The following is a 16,941-nucleotide window of genomic DNA, read 5'->3' on the forward strand; positions in this document are numbered from 1 at the left end:
TCCTAACAGCACTGTGGGTGTACCTACACCACATGGACTGCAGCGGTTCATGAAAGGCAGCTCACCACCACCTTCTCAAGGGCAATTACGGATGGGCAATAAATACTGGCCCAGCCAGCGAAACCCAAATCCCGTGAATGAAAAAAAAATTCTGTTGATGTTACCTCAGAGTTACATGACATTGCATAGCAAATACTGTAATCTTGTGTGCCTGATTCTCAATCTTTGGCAGTAGGTGAACCAACAAAACTATTAGCGGACCTCATTAATTTTTTTTTGTAAGCTTTAGTCAAAGAAATTGAAAAGGTAAAGCTGTTATTTTTCTGTGAAATAAAAAACTTCTGTCTTTCTAAATTGCAAGTTTCAAACATCACGAACAAACCAGAATGAAAAAAATAAAATTCATACTTCAAGTAGCATGATGTTGTTTTCTTTAGTTTTCTTGTTAAACTGTGGATGGGGATGTTGCTCCTTGACCTGAAGTTTTTGTTGACTCTTCTCATTCCGTGAAAGCGAATGTGCTCCAAGAACTACTCGAATAGACCCTTTCTTGTATTTCATTAGAAAGAGTTAATTATGCTTTGCTTCCATTAAAGACAGCAATTTTCAGAAATTAGTCAATCAAAGAACAATCAAGATCACAAACAGTGTAAGAATATCAAGCTGAGCAAAGTTAACCAAGACCCTTACCATTTACTATTGTTTACATTCCCAATCAAACATTGAGTCGACAATTCAGGAAAAAGCCACTCGATTCAACTGGTCTATGCCAGTGTTAATGCTCCACATGAACTTGCTCCCAATCTTTCTCTCCTCTCCCTGTTTCCATATACTCCCTATACCCTTCTCCTCCATGAATGCAAAGCTTCTGCATTTCATGCCAACATACAGTAATGCAGATTAGCATATTAAGAAAAGCACAAATTATGGGAAATCAATAGCAGTTCAGTCAATATCTGTAAAGTTGGCATTTTAGTGGAATATGCTGACTGATCTGTTCATCTATTCATCTGTTCTGCATTTTTAGAATTTTACCCCAGATTTCCAGTCATTGCATTTTTTCTTCTGATCTCCAGTATAAGTTCAGTAGTTTAGTTATTTACAAAGTAAAATGCAGACAGATGGAGGTGCGGCTTTTAACTGGCGGATGAAAATAAAATTCAAAACATTTGAAAAATATTCATTCTAAAAATCTAAGTGAGTTTAAACAACTGTCAGGGAGCACATCCAATCATTGACTATGTAAAGTTTGCAAGGTCAGATGGTCCTTCCTTAATGCCTGTGCCACTGGTGCTCTCCCACTGCATTAGAGGCACATTTAAGTACCTGTCATTCTTCAGAGGCTACATACTGTAGAAGAGTGGCCAACAACAGGGTTACTGGGGGGCAGGGGAGAGGTAGGAACCCGTCCCTCTGAAAGGTCGCACTAGTGCTCCAATACCCCTTTCTAAATAGGTTTCAGCTAAATAATATTGACAAATGTCCTTTTTGTTCTGTGACCTGGACTCTCAGATGGGTCACACATGCCATTTGGTGGATGGCGAGGTGCATAGTTGTTCACACTGATGGATCACAGAAACTCCCAGTGCGTGGAGTCAACATCCTCCTACCTCAAAGGCCTTGCAAAAAGCAAACAGATGTTCTATCCATTACACGGCCCCACAGTATCTCCAACATGAAGCCCAATATATCCAGTTCCTAAGTCCATTTCTGGCTCTCCATGTGCACTCCTAGTGAAGGGTTGCAGAAGTTCTACCCTCTTATGCTCAGTTCTGCTCTGGCCAATTTTCTAACTGCACACTGTAGTCAGGGAGCCTTACTTATATTTTCCTGATACTTGCAGCCTGCAGTAAGGCTCCCTACCAGGAGGACATATTCAGAAAATCAGCCTTATTGAATACTTACTGACAGGCTTTAATTTGACAAGAGGAATGGTGTCACCAGAGCATTAAATCGTATAAGTTATCAAAACATAGGTTCTTCTAAATTTGTTTTGTTTCTCCTACAAGTGCTCAAGATGTTATTAAAGTGATCCTGTTTCTTACAATGTTGACATGTGAGAACATGGTGAGCTCATTGTTTGGACCTGCAGGGATAGAACTATTATTAAGGACAATGATTCCTGCCACTTGATCCATATAATCCTGCAAGCCAGTGATCTAACAGGCACGTTCCTCCTAGCTGGGCAAGCAGTGGGGGACAGAAATACTCCTGAGGGCACAGCCTTGGGTTTGCATTGATGTCGGATGACTGGCTGATCAAATCAAATCATGCACACAACCAGATTACCATATTTTTTGCCATTTAACAACCAGGTCATCTACGTGTGGTATAAGGGTCTGGCACATATAGAGCTAATGTGGGACTAAGTACAGTACTGCCCACACAGTGCTGTAAGAAGGCATGTGACCCAGGTCCAGGGGCAGTGCAGTGTTGAGCAGAGACACATATAGACCTAAGCATGGTGAAAATTCCTAGCTTGTACCTTTACTGCATGTGTTAATAGTTCAAGTTGTTAATAAAGGCTTGCTGTTAACTTATGGAAGAATAGGGATACTTCATTAAGACATACCGACCTGTTAACAAAACCCCAAACAACATGTTGGCAGCTAGAAGATAAATACCCAGAAACTTGCTAAAATGCAGAGACAAGCCAAAGTGCTGGAAGACTGAGAAAATTACAACAAAGCATTCTGACCTAAAAGAAGATCCAGGAGAGGCAGAGGAGCAGAGGGAAAATCACGGAGCTCCAGAGAAAGGCTTGGAAGCTGAAGGCAGAGTTTTAAAAATTCTTACTGCAACAGGAAACTCCATTGAACCTCCTTTGGAAGTCCAAATTCAGAGCGCAGAGTTGGAAGAACATGCAAGGATGAGCTAAATCTTTTAAAATCCCAGGCTACAGCAAGTCCTGAGATATCTTTAAATAATTCAGTGTCAGAAGTGCTGTTTGAACAAAAACGTTACTAAAAACTGGTTCCTGAGTCAGACCCTTAACACTAAGCACTGAACTCCGAGCACTGTGAGAGAACTCCCTGAAGGAACGGTTGCCTCAGGGAGCTGCAGACCTGCAAATGATTTAGTAAATGTTTAAAAAGCTACCAAAAAATGTCCATGCATCACAATCAAGCCCCTGAAAATATATATGTCATACAAATGCTGTCCCAGACTTTTAAAAATTTTATTTCATAACAGAAACCTCATTCTGCTCTCGGATGAGGTTTAATGAAAAATGCAAAGCCTGCCTGGCCAATTTGCCTGTCTGCCAACTTTAAGGTTGGACGGGCCATGAAAAAATTGGAGACAATTGCACCATTAATGGGATTAATTGTCCTCTTAATTGTTGGCTGGTGAGCTTCTGACTTTGGTGCGTGCCCACCGAGCAAAATGTAGCACGAGTGTGCAATGATATCGGGACACTCGCCCGACATCATCTTGCGCAATTTTGTGCCCAATCGGGTCGGGCGTGTGCCCGCCCTTGGGATGTAAAATTCTGCCCATGATCTCTCTAAACATTTAACAATCTGCTTCTTGTCGTGTCATTACACCTTCCCTCGACGCTGTTCCACACAGGCTCTGGCTTGAGAGTTGAAGATCTCCAGATCTTCAGGGCTGCATGGTACCAATAGTAGAGGGAATTCTCAGAGATCTTTCGCTGTTTGGAAAGCTCTCAACAGTCACAGTCAGAATTTGTTTGGCCAATCACAAAATTTGGGACTTTGGAGGAAAATATTCTTAAGATACAGCATTGCTTCAGGTTTAAATGAAAAGTTAGAAGACCTGCAAGCAAAGGAAGACCTAACCCTGGAAAAGGCAATCCAGATAGACAGAACTTTGAGCAGCACAGGATAATCTTAATAGGAGAGAGTAAAACATGGTGCAGAAGCCAACCCTCAGCTCAGCTAGTTAAGCCACAGAGACACTTAGTCAAGGAAAGCAAGGAGTGACCAAGGGTCCAGCAGAGCGACCATGTCAGCGCTGTGGAATGAAGCACCCTCACAAGCGAGATCAATATCTTGCAAGCGTAGCACAATGCTTTCAATGTAACAGGAATGGAAAATATGGCAAACTGCAAGGCAAAACCTCTGAAATGCATGGAAGGCCTAAAGATTATCCATAAGGTCAAGACTGCAAATGCAGAAGACAGAGCCATGAGGTCATCGATCTTTGTTTCTCAGTTTGGAATGCAGACATTTCTGTCAATGGCCATCCGAGAAATTTTAAATTAGATACAGCAGCCAGCGTGACAGTTCTGCCAGACAAAGAACCATGGCTGGCAACCCAAAGGCTGATGCCACCCACGGCACCTCTGTACACAGCAGGAGGATTATAAATGCTGGTGAAAGGCACCCTGCAGGTGACACTGAGGTGTAAGGACAAAGCAATCCGAGGGTCTCTGTCCATCATCCATAACCAGGTCAGCTCACTATTAAGCTGCAACACCAGTGGTGTTGAGCAGAACCTCCTACATGAGACTGATGAGGTCAGCCAGCAAGGGCCTGGCTGCAAATACAAAAGTGAGTTCCCAAAGCTCTTTGCAGGACTGGGGCATCTGGAAAACGCCCACAGGATCATACAGAGAGAATGCTAAACCTGTGTACCTTTTAGCCCACTCTCTCAAGAAGGATGTACAGCAGCAGCTGGACGAAATTACAAACATGGGAGTCATCTCCACAGCCACACAACCGACCGCATGGTGCTCCTGAATGGCCCCAGTCCCAAAACCGAACGGTCCCTCCGAATTTGCGCTGACCTGACCCAGCTTAACAAGGCCGTAGCCAGAGAAGTCCATCCCTTGTCCTCAGCAGACGAAAGCCTGACTAAACTCTAAGACCACGGTATTTTCAAAACTGGATTCAAACAGGAGATTCTGGCAACCTCCTCTTGATGAGGAACCCTGGTCTCTGACAACATTTATTACCCTCTTCGGCAGATTCTGCTTCAACCACCTGCTGTTTGGAATCACGTCAGTTTCAGAAATATTCCAATGAATGATGTTGGCCATTTTACAGGCCTTCAAGGGGTCATTTGCCACATGGACAATGTCTTGGTTCATGGTGCAACAGTGGAGGGACATGACAAAGACTCACAGCTGTCTTACAGCACCTGCAGGAAGCAGGGCTGATGCTGAACGACAAGTGCGAGTTTTCCAAAACATCAATTTGATCCCTGGGTCACATCTTCAGCAACAAAGGCATCACGGCAGACCCACAAAAATCCAAGGCTATCAAGCAAGTTCCCCACCCCATCCTCAGTCCTTGACCTCTAGCATTTCCTGGGATGGTGAACCAACTGGCAAAGATTTTACCAAATTTGGCACAGATCACAGAACCCTTGAGGCACTTAAGACCAAGTATGGTGCTGGGACTCACATCAAGAGCAAGCATTCACTTGCATTAAGACAATGCTGCTTTCCATTAAATTTCTGGCCCACTACAACCCAGCCCTGCCCACCACCACAGCAGCAGATACTTCATCCACAGACCTTGGAGTGGTCCTGTTTCAGGAACATCTGGATGGAAGTCACCAACTGGCTTACTACATTTCCCGAGGGCTGTTGGACATGTAGTCAAGATACACTGTCATAGAAAAGAAAGCCTTCACAGTCACATGGGCATGCATGATGGTTTCTGACTACATCATTGGCCTCAAGGTCACAACTGAAATGGAGCACAAATCACTGGTCTCCTTATTGGATGAGAAGGAGCTGGAAAAGATGCCTCCCAGAATTCAGAAGTTTTGCCTATGCCTTATTGCCTCATAAGGTTTGCCTATGAGATGATTTATGTCCAAGGTAAAAACCAGACAACAGCAGGCACACTTTCAAGGGCCACATTGGGCCTCCTAACAAAACAGGATGTCTTTGTTGAAGAAGTGGAAGCCTGCACCCAATGAATGAAGAGGCATTTGCTAGCGACCACACGTAAACTCCAACAGATCCATCAGGAGTAAACGTGCGATGAGGAATATGCTTGTATCCGCAAAAACTGCCAACAAGGATGGCGTCAACAGAGACTGAATGGAAGGACCACAAAAACTTGGTTCAAGCTACAGAAGTACTTCACAGTTATAGATGACCACCTGGTCTACATTGAACAGCTGGTCACCCAGCCTATCTATCTGTTGGCCAGAGATCCTTCAAAAAAAAAAAATACACCAGGGCCATCTGGGCATCACCAAGTGCAGAGCACAGGCCCAATCCGCTGTCAGGTGCCAGGCATCTCCAAGGCGATCGAAGAGACCAGCGGGAATTACCAGGTTTGCACGTTGCACAGGCAGGACCAAAGAGAGCCCCTCATCCCCACACAATTCCCTAACAGGCCTTGGGAAAGGCTGGGCATCAACCTGTTTGTCTTCAACAGCAAATTGTTCCTTATAGTGGCGGATTACTTCTCCAGATGGGTGGAGGTTAAGCAACTACATGCAACTAACACAGAAGCAGTAATTAAGGCGCCAAAAGAGATGTTTGCAAGCCACAGCGTTCCAGATGAGATTGTGTCTGATAACAGCCCACAGTTTTCCATTAAATGCATTGCACAGTTCACCACCTCTTACAGCTTTTGCCAACGCACCAGTTTGCCATGATTGTCATAGTCAAATGGAGAAGCTGCAATAGGGGTCCGTACAGTAAATGCCCTCCTGAAGAAGAATGAGGACTTTCCCACAGCACTGCTCACATGCGGGTCTACCTCCTTACAATATGGCCTGTACCCATCTGAACTGCTGATGGACAGGAAACTCTGCACACAACTTCCATTCCTGCTGAAAAAGTTAATGCCAGGTTTGGTTAACAAGGATTACCTGGACACCCAATCACAAAAACAGTGCCAGGGGGGAGGGGGTGGCGTAGTGGTATTGTCACTGGACTGGTAATCCAGAGACCCAGGGTAATGGTCTGGGGACCCCGATTCAAATCCCACCACGGCCGATAGTGGAATTTGAATTCAATAATATCTGGAATTAAAAACCTAATGATGATCACAAAACCATTGTTGATTATCATAAAAAACCATCTGGTTCACTAATGCCCTTTAGGGAAGGAAATCTGCTGTTCTTACCTGGTCTGACTTACTTGTGGCTCTGGAGTCACAGCAACGTGGTTGACTCTTAAAAATGGCTTCTGGGATGGGCAATAAATGCTGGCCTAGCAAGTAACACCCACATTCCACGAACAAATAAAGAAGTTCATATACAGAAGGCAATGTACCAGATGCTTACCACAACTACGCATTGGTGACATGGTGAATTAAAGACTGAGAGAGAAGATACTGTCATTAAAAAAAGAGGACTAACCTCTAAAAGAAGACTAACGTGGGCATGATCAGGCAAAACAGGAGGAGTCTCTATCCCTTGACTGAACACTCCCACTGCACAGTGAGGAGATATTGACAAAGGTATCAAGATGCTAGACCAGCAGGAAGAACCAGCAATAACAGAGATTACCATTCCTCTGACAGAACTGCAAATGAGATATAGAAGGGTTATAAGGTCTCCTGACTGCCTGAACCTTTAAATTCAAGGACTTTAAGAGGGGAGATGGAGTGGTGATTATGTAGCAATGGCGAGAATGTAGTAACAACTGTGTGAGTGTAGGGGACTGATGACAACGTAAGACATGAAGTAAACTTAGTTTAACTCTAAATGCATTGGATAAAGACTAGGGGGAGATGTAATATAAGGGTCTGACACATACAGGGTTAATGCAGGACTGAGTACAGTACCATCCACACAGTGATGTAAGAAGGTGCATGATCCAGACCCAGGGGTCAGTGTGGTGCTGAGCACAGATGTGTGGAGACCTAAGCATGGAGACAGGTCTTAGTTTGTACTCTCTAGTGCACATGTGTAAATAGTTCTCATAGTTAATAAAGACTTACTGTTAACTTATGGAAGACTACAGAGGCTTCTTTAAGGAATATCGACCTGTAACCAATACCCCATAACACTTTGAAAGTAAATAATTAGACTTATCATTTCAAAGATTATAAAAACAGGAATATGGTGCTTTATGTAACATTAATGGTGTGGCTATAGTGTTAGAAAGTAATTATTTTATATGGGTTAGTTGTGGGAGTTAAACTGTTTGTAACCTAGAGTTAATAACCATTGTAATATTTCATTAATAAATGTACACACTATAACTTACGATTGACAGTGTGCTGCAGTCAGTACCCATCCACTTCTGATCAAAGCTCCTCCACAATAATGTGTATTGCTCTTCTTTCCACGTTCATCTTTTTGGATAGATACCATATAAGGTTTGAATGGGGTTTAACTTCATGGCCTCCAATAATTTCCACACCATGATCTGTATTAAAAAAAGATATTGAAAGGCTATTTGATAATTTGAAATGGATATTGAATCACTATAGTAAGATCATGATATAGGTGATTATGGAGGTAATCCTATATTTAAATTTAACATGATTTTATCTAACTTGTAATGTAAATGAAGTATTTTAATGAAGGTGAAGTGAGAGTGACTGCTCTTGACATCAAGGCAGCATCTGACTGAGTGTGGCATCAAGGAATCCTAGTAAAATTGAAGTCAATCTGGGTCAAGCTGAAAACTCTTCACTGGCTGCAGTCAGACCTGGCATATGATTGTCATTGTTGGAGGCCTATCACCTTGATCCCAAGTCATCAATGCAGGAGTTCATCAGGATGATGTCCTAGGCCCAACCATTTTCAGTTACTTGATCAAAGGCATTCTCTCCTTGATAGGGTCAGATGTGGGGGTGTTTGACAATAATTGCACGATGTTTAGTTTCACTCCAGTTCCTCTGATAATGAAGCAGTCAGTGACTACATGCAGCAAGCCTTGGCCATCTTCCAAGATTGGGCTGTTAAATGGCAAGTAACTTTCTTGTCATGGAGCACATGGGTGGTGACCATTTCCATAAGTGAGAATCTAGCTATTATATCTTTCATTGACAGTCAATGACATTACCATCCTCATATCCCCCATCTTCAGCATCCTGGAGTCACCATTGACCAGAAATTAACTGGACCAGCTTGTCAGGAAGATGTAATAATTTTCATAATGTTATTGGAATTTATTGTAAGTTAGAAATTGTGTTTGTGTGTGTGAGAGAGAGAGAGAGAGACTTAATTGAATTAGAAACAGCTGGTCTGGAGGCTTTGGTGTATCAAGAAGAGAAGCTAGGTTTCAAATTTTAAATAGGTAGACTTGGCTGAAGTTTTAGAATGTGAGGTGTAAAGGGAACATTTGCATTTTTAGATAAATTAGAAAAGTGAATTTCAAAGAGGTGGTAAGGTGTTACACCTAACCAACAGAGGCAAAGCCAAACAGTGTGTTTATTTTTCCCAAAGCTTACTGATAAAAATTGTCTATGAAAGATTTTTATTATTAGAAAGGTAGAGTTGAAAAGACATATCGAAATAATAGGATTTACATTGAAAAGGAAGAAATCTGTAAAAAGGGAATGAGGTTATGTGTAAGGGGCAGGCATTTTAAGAGCTAACACAAGTGTGAAAAGCCTCAAGTTGCTGTCTACAAGGAACCAAAGCTGAGGAAAACTCTTTGAATTTGACTGCCCAGGATGTGTGCTTTGCCTGAGTCTGTTTAAATCTGTGTGTTTTGTTGACTTAACGGATGTGTAACTGGAAGTGAGGTTAATTAGGGGATTTAGAGTTATTATAGCAGTAATTCATAGACATGCGTATGTGCTTAAAATCTTTTTCTTTTATTAAAAAACATTTAATTTAGTTTTGTAAAAAACCTCTAAGCCTCGGTGGCCTTCCTTTTACTAAATTCAGAGCCTGCATCTTGAAACAACTACAAATTGCAAGTAGTTGTGGCAGCTGCTTCAAGTTTCTCTCTGGGATTTGAGCAGCTTGGCATTTACCATCCGCTCGCCATAACACAGCTACACAAATACTACAAGAACAGGTCAGAGATTGGATATTTTGTGACTCATCTCACCTGAAGCCTTTCTACCACCCACAAGGCATAAATCAGGCACTTGATGGAATATCTTCCACTTGCCTGAATGAGTGCAGCTCCAAAAGCACTTGAGAAGCTCAACATCATCCATGACAAAGCACATCACATGATTCGCATTCCAACTACCACATTAAACATTCACTCCCTCCACCAATGGTGAAGACTGGCTACAAGATGTACTGCAGTAACTCATAATGGCTTCTTTGACAGCACTGCCCAAACACATGACCTAGACCATGGCTAGGGAAACTTATTTACCTGAAGAGCCTTTTTTAAAAAAAGGCCTGAGATGCATATTGAGAGCTGTAAGACAAATATTTGGCATTTCTAAACCAAATAACCGACAAATTATCAAGTGTCTCAGGTACAATGTTTAATTTACACATATCATGAAGAAAATACATGCATTGAATCTTGTCAGTAAAGTCATATTTGAAACAAACCGCAACTTAAGATGCATAGAACTAACAGCTTTTATGGCTATTGATTCTCATGATAAAAATAGATTATAATAACACATTCGGAATAATTTATGATCTCAGGTATGTTAGAAATGATAAGCGTAGCAACCATAAAACCTGTACCTCGAATCAAAGGTGATATTCCTACCCATGGTGCAGCTATACCATACAAACAGGTTCATTTAGAGCATCATTATGTTTTCTGTTGAAATAATCATTTGAAACTCTAAAACTCAATATAATGATTAACTTTTTATTCCGACAATAAAAGCACGACTCTTATTTTCCTTGATTTTGCTTATTTTATGTAGTTACATATTAATGTGATCCAACTGGAGAAGGTTGGGAGCCACAAATGAGGTATTGAGGAGCTACAAATGGCTCCAGAGATGTAGGTTACAGATCCCTGACTTAGACCATCATACAGGTTATTGGCACTCTCCCCATTGAAGGAAAAATGAGTAAAAACTGAGAAATAGGAATACTGGTTCCCAACTGGTTTTGTATACCTTAAAATGGAGCACCAGTGAAATCTGGGAAATAAGAGTACTGGTCCGAACTGTTTTCCCCTTCTGGGCTGGAGGGAGAGGCTTCTGGGGCCATGGGGAGGACAGGCTGCTGGGGTCTGGGAGGAGATGCTGCCAGGGCCTGGCATGAGACGCTTGCTGCCAGGCCTGGGGGTGAGATGCTGCGGGGCCCAGTGTCGGTGGGGTGGGGGATTGGGGTAGAGTGGGAAAGAGGCTGGCTGATGTACGAGAGTGTGTGTGAGAGCATGTGAGGGAGAGAAAGTGTGAGAAAGTGAGTGAGCGTGCGTGACAATGTGAGTCTGTGGGTGAGTATGGGTGCGTGAGAGAGAGAGTGAGAGAGTGAGAGAGTGAGAGAGTGAGAGAGTGAGAGAGTGAGAGAGTGAGAGAGTGAGAGAGTGAGAGAGTGAGAGAGTGAGAGAGTGAGAGAGTGAGAGAGTGAGAGAGTGAGAGAGTGAGAGAGAGTGAGAGAGTGAGAGAGAGTGAGAGAGAGTGAGAGAGAGTGAGAGAGAGTGAGAGAGAGTGAGAGAGAGTGAGAGAGAGTGAGAGAGAGTGAGTGAGAGTGAGTGAGAGTGAGTGAGAGTGAGTGAGAGTGAGAGAGTGAGTGTGTGTGTGTCTGCCTTATTCCCAGTCTCATCCTCATCCTCACAAACTAAAACGTACTCACACCCACTCAAAGTGGATGAGTGTAAGTGACTGAGCACCCTGAGACTGGGCGTGAGCCAGATACATACACTGTGACTATCTCGCACTCTAATGGTCACTTTTATTAATGACTTTTCTTTTAGCTGAACCATTTATTGCCATGACATTTCTTTATTTTTGCTCAGCAAGTTGTTTCATCCATTCATACCTCAACTTTTTAAAAAAATGTAATGTTTAATGTTGTGCCAAACCTCAGCTTTATGAAACTTGCTCATCAACTCCTTCCTTGAGTGACAAAAAAATGGAAATGTGGCCACCCAAGCAGAAAGGTTAGACAAGTTTGAATCCAGAAGGACAAGAGCAACAGATGCACTGGAACACCATCTTCCGAGCTCCCTTTCAAGTGAGACAATTGACATAGAAATAGCAGCACTGTGGGAGTACCATCATTACACAGAATGCTTTGGTTCAAGAAGTCAGTTCACCACCACTTTCTAAGGGTAATTAGGGATGAGCAATACATATTGGGCTTGCCATTGATGACCACATACTGTTAATGAGTACAAAAAAGTAAATCCTTCTAGAATATTCAAATTTGCCCATTCTCAGTGCTCAAAGGTCACAGTGAGTTATTTATAGTTCAGAATGATAATTTAGTTCATGATATAGAGTATGAAGACTAGTGAGGGAAATTGGGTCAGACTTTGGGTAGAACAAACCCAGTTGAAAACTGAAATCTGGAAATTGGCTGAGCACTTGAGGTAAATAAGCTAGCAGAGCTATAAGGATAGAGTGGGGAATGGAATTGCTGTGGGCGAAATAGCCTCCTTCTATGCTGTATTCATTCAATGGTTCTATAGACCAATAGATAACACAAATTTATCTATTGATAATATTCAACAGAAAAATGTTATCAGACAGGTCAGACTTTGGATGCAACAAGCCAGTTGCTAAGCCTTAGTTGTCAATTTTTTCCCTTTGCTGTTCTAGTTCCAACACTCAGCTACCTCTAGCTGTTTAACCAGCTATAAAATCAGCTGTGAGAAGGTGCAGAAAGGCAGCCATTGGTCTTTTATTCTCTGAAGATCCAAGGAAATCTCCCCTGGCAGTCACAAGTGATGTGGAATTGTGGAGGGAGGGCAGGGTTGGCTGGGATTGCTGGTGGGGGCATGTGCAGGATCACAATTGGTAAAGATAGTCGCTCGTAATCCTAATAACACAAATGGAAATCTAAAAAACAACCTACTTGCCAGGGCCTTTTCTGCCCCACAATTCACCTTTGGCTGAGGAAGCTGTCACTGCTTCCAGGCTCAGGCCTCAGCCTAAAATTGCAGTTGGGTCAATTGATCATAAAATCACAGGACTATAGAATGGTTAAAGCACAGAAAGAGGCTATTCAGCTTGTCATGTCTGTGCTAGCCCTCTGAAGGGGCAATTTACTAGTGCCTCTCCCTTGCCTTTTCCCTGTAGCCCTACACATTTTTCCTATTCAGATAATAATCCAATTACCTTTTGAATGCTTCAATTGAACCTGACTCTACCACATTCTCAGACACTGCATTCCAGATCCTAAACACTCACTGCTTGAAAATGTTTTTCCTCACAATGCCATTGCTTCTTTTGTCAATTGCCATAAATTTGTGTCACCTGGTTCTCGATCCTTCCACCAATGGGGACAGTTTCTCCCTATCTACTTTGTCTAGACCACTCATGATTTTGAATACCTTTATGAAATCTTTCCTCAACCTCCTCTTTTCCGAGGGGAGCAGTCTCAACTTCTCCAATCTATCTAAGTAACTGAAGTTCCTTGTCCCTGGAACCATTCTTGTGAATGTTTTCTGCACTCTCTTCAATACCTTCACATTCTTCCTAAAATATAGTGCCCAGAACTGGACACGGTACTTCAGTTGATGCCGAGCCAGTGTTCTGTACAGGTTTAACATAACTTTCTTGCTCTTGTTCTCTATGCTTGTCAGGAAGAAATAATCATTCTCGTAATATTATTGGAATTTATTGTAAAATAGAATAATATGGGATGTGTCTATGTGTTTGTGTATGTGTGTGAGACTTAATTGAATTTAACCGGGTGCTTTGAGGTAAGAAGAGAAATTATGTTTGAAATGTTAATTAGGTAAATGTGGGGAAGTTTAAAAACATAGGTGTCAAGGGAAATGTTTACATTTTTAAATAAACCAGACCAAATTATTTTCAAAAGTGGGAGTGAAATGTGTCACATAGACAGGTGAAATTTAGATAGAGTGTGTTATTTTTCCCAAAGATTACTGGTAAAACTTAGTGCCATGACAGTGCTTTATTATCATGAAGCTAAAGTCCAAAGGTATAGGAGAGAATTATCCCCCCCGCTGGGGGGGTTGTAGGGACAGGCGCAGGCGAGCGCAGATGCGATCAGCGCCCCCGATCGGGTCCATGTCGCCATTTTACATGGATGCACACCCGGAAGCGCAGTGCACTCCCTGTGTGGGTGGGGGGTGGGGGGTTGGGTGGTGGTTCCCTGAGTTGGGGGTGCGCTATTTTGTGCATGTGTGCAAAAGAGCACAGAAATCTCCCTGAGGCACAGAGGTGTCTCAGGGAGATAAGTTTTAAGTTTTAAAAATTTGAATAGAGATAAAAAGGTTTAAGGCATGCCCCATCATGTGACAGTGTCACATGATCTGGGACATGTCAATGAACTTTAATGAAAAAATTTATTTAATTTATAAACCCTTCATGTTCCATGAAAAATGCGAAGGCTGCCTGGGCTCTTCACCTGCCCACCAATCTTAAGGTTCAACAGGCAGCTTCCTCAATAGCCTTAATTAGGTAATTAATGGCCTTAACAGGCCTTTGACAGTTCAGTGGCTGCGCAGCCGGCTTGGTTGTGCGCCCACCGAACTGAAAATCCAAATGACGCGCGGTGACGTCGGGATGCACACCTGAGGTCACCCCGCATCATTTTATGCCTCGGTGAGCAGAAGCCGCCTTTGTCTGCTGACTGAAGATTCAGCTCATAATGAAACAATGGGTATATGCATTTAAAGAAGGAAATAAAGGAGAAAAGACTGTTTGTAAGGGAAGGCATTTTAGGATTTTACAAGTGTGAAAAAGCCTTCAGCATCACTGCCTCAAGCTGTTGTCTTCAAAGGAAGGAAGTTAAGAGAACTCAATTTGAATTCGACTTATTCAGGGTATCATGTTTCTTTGCCTGGGCCTTAAAAAATCTGTGTCTTAGTGTTGCCTTAACAGAAGCGTAACTGGGAGTTAGATTGATTAGGGGATTTAGAAGTTATCATAATTTGTAGACCTATGAATGTATCTAAAAATAATTTATCTTGTTAATAAATGTTAATCTAGTTTTGTAAAAACCAAAGACTTGGTGGTCTTACTGCTGCTGAATTCAAGATGCGCATCTCGAAATTTACACAAATTGAAAATTAGTTGTGACATTTGTTTCAAGTTTCCCTCTGGGATTTGAAAAGCTCAGCGCTTACCATCTGCTGTGTCATAAAAATGCACCTATTTGTAAAGACAAGATGCTGTATACTTTATTAACCACACTCTTAACCTGTCCTGCCACTGTCTATGATTTATGCACATATGCACCTAGGTCATTCTTTCCCTTTTGGAATTGTGACCTTTATTTTACATTGTCTCTCTGCAGTCTTCCTACCAAAATGAGTCACTTCACATTTCTCTGCATTAAGTTGCATCTGCCACTTGTCCGTCTATTTCAACAACATGTCTATGTCATTTAGAAGTTCTAGAGTATTCTCCTCACAGTTCACACTTCCAAGTTTTGTATCATCTGTAAACTTTGAAATTGTGCCTTGTACACCAATGTCCAGGTTATTAGCATTTACTAGGAAGACCAAGGGTCCTAACATCGACCTCTAGGGAACTCCATTATAAATCTTCCTCTAGTTTGAGAAACAACCCATAAGCACTACTCTTTGCTTCATCAGCCAATTTTGTATCCATGTTGCTATTGTCCCTTTTATTCCATGAGCTCTGACTTTACTCAGAAGTCTATTGTGTAGCACTTTATGAAATGCCTTTCGGAAGTCCATGTGCACCGCATCAACAGCGTTACCCTCTTCAACCCTCTCTGCTAGCACATCAAAAAAACTCCAGCAAGTTAATTAAACATGATTTGCCCTTCTCAAATCCACACTGATTTTCCTTAATTAACCCACATTTCTGAAGTGACTATTAATTTTGTCCTGAATTAAAGTTCCCCATCATTAAGGTTAAACTGACTAGATTGACTGGCAGGCTTATCTTCACACCCTTTTTTTTGGACAAGGATATAACAACTGCAATTCTCTAGTCCTCTGGCACCACCCCTGAGCCTAAGGAAGGATGGAAAATTATGGCCAGTGTCTCTGCAATTTGCACGCTCACTTCCCTCAGTATACTTAGATGCATCTCGTGTGGTCCTCGTGCCTTATCAACTTTAAGTACAGAAATCCTATCTTTATCAATTTTAAACCCTTCAGCACCACTGAGATGAGATGTAAAATGTGCAAGTTCAACATCCATGAAACTGAAATCTGGAAATTGTATGGGTATTTGAGGTAAACTAACTTGCAGAACCTGGACATAGAGCAGGGAGTAGAACTGGCTGCACTGCTATGGGCCGAGTAGCCTCCTTCTGTGCCGTAGTCACTCTAGACAATGAACAACACAAAGCTATTTCTGTTGAATATTATCATTTCATCAATTTATCACACAAGTTGGTGGTAAAACATATTACTTCTCTACAAAACTTTTAGATATTTTACTTAGTTTGAAAAATACTTTAGCACTTAATAAAATTAAGAAATAAAAGTACAGGAAAAGGTAGGCAAGTAGGCAAAATCAAAATGCTGCAGATGCTGGATATCTGAAATAAAAACAAAAATTGCTTGAAATGCTCTGTAGGTCAAGAGGCATCTGTGGAGATAAACTGAGTTAATGTTTCAGGCTGAGATGTCCTTTCATCAGGACTCAAAACACAGCGTCATCTCAACCTAAAGCATTAACTCTAGATATTTATAATAATATAGTAAGGAATAACTATTAATTGATTAATATGTCACTCATTGAGAGTTTAGCTTAATTGTGATAAAAATTCTTGACACATACTGGTTACTACTTAAAGATTATTCCAATACATCCCAATATAAATCTATATATAAAAGATGAATGTTTTGTTACTTACAGGTTGGAGTTAGGGAAACCGCAGTCAAAGAAATGAACAGAGTAGGTTGCAATGATTTCATTGTAGATTCTCTTGTGATTACAAGCGAAGTTTTCATGTAATTTATAATAAATTCAAAGTGATGTGGTTTGTTCCCTTTGACGTAATCTC

At 41.7% G+C, this 16,941-nt stretch overlaps 1 pseudogene; it reads right to left on the reverse strand.

The window, feature by feature from the left end:
* LOC121275688 overlaps positions 1-16,941 on the reverse strand; it is a 46,136-nt pseudogene that overhangs the window by 12,032 nt on the left and 17,163 nt on the right.

Source organism: Carcharodon carcharias, chromosome 1 (genome assembly GCF_017639515.1).
Source record: "Carcharodon carcharias isolate sCarCar2 chromosome 1, sCarCar2.pri, whole genome shotgun sequence".
Taxonomy (NCBI): domain Eukaryota; kingdom Metazoa; phylum Chordata; class Chondrichthyes; order Lamniformes; family Lamnidae; genus Carcharodon; species Carcharodon carcharias.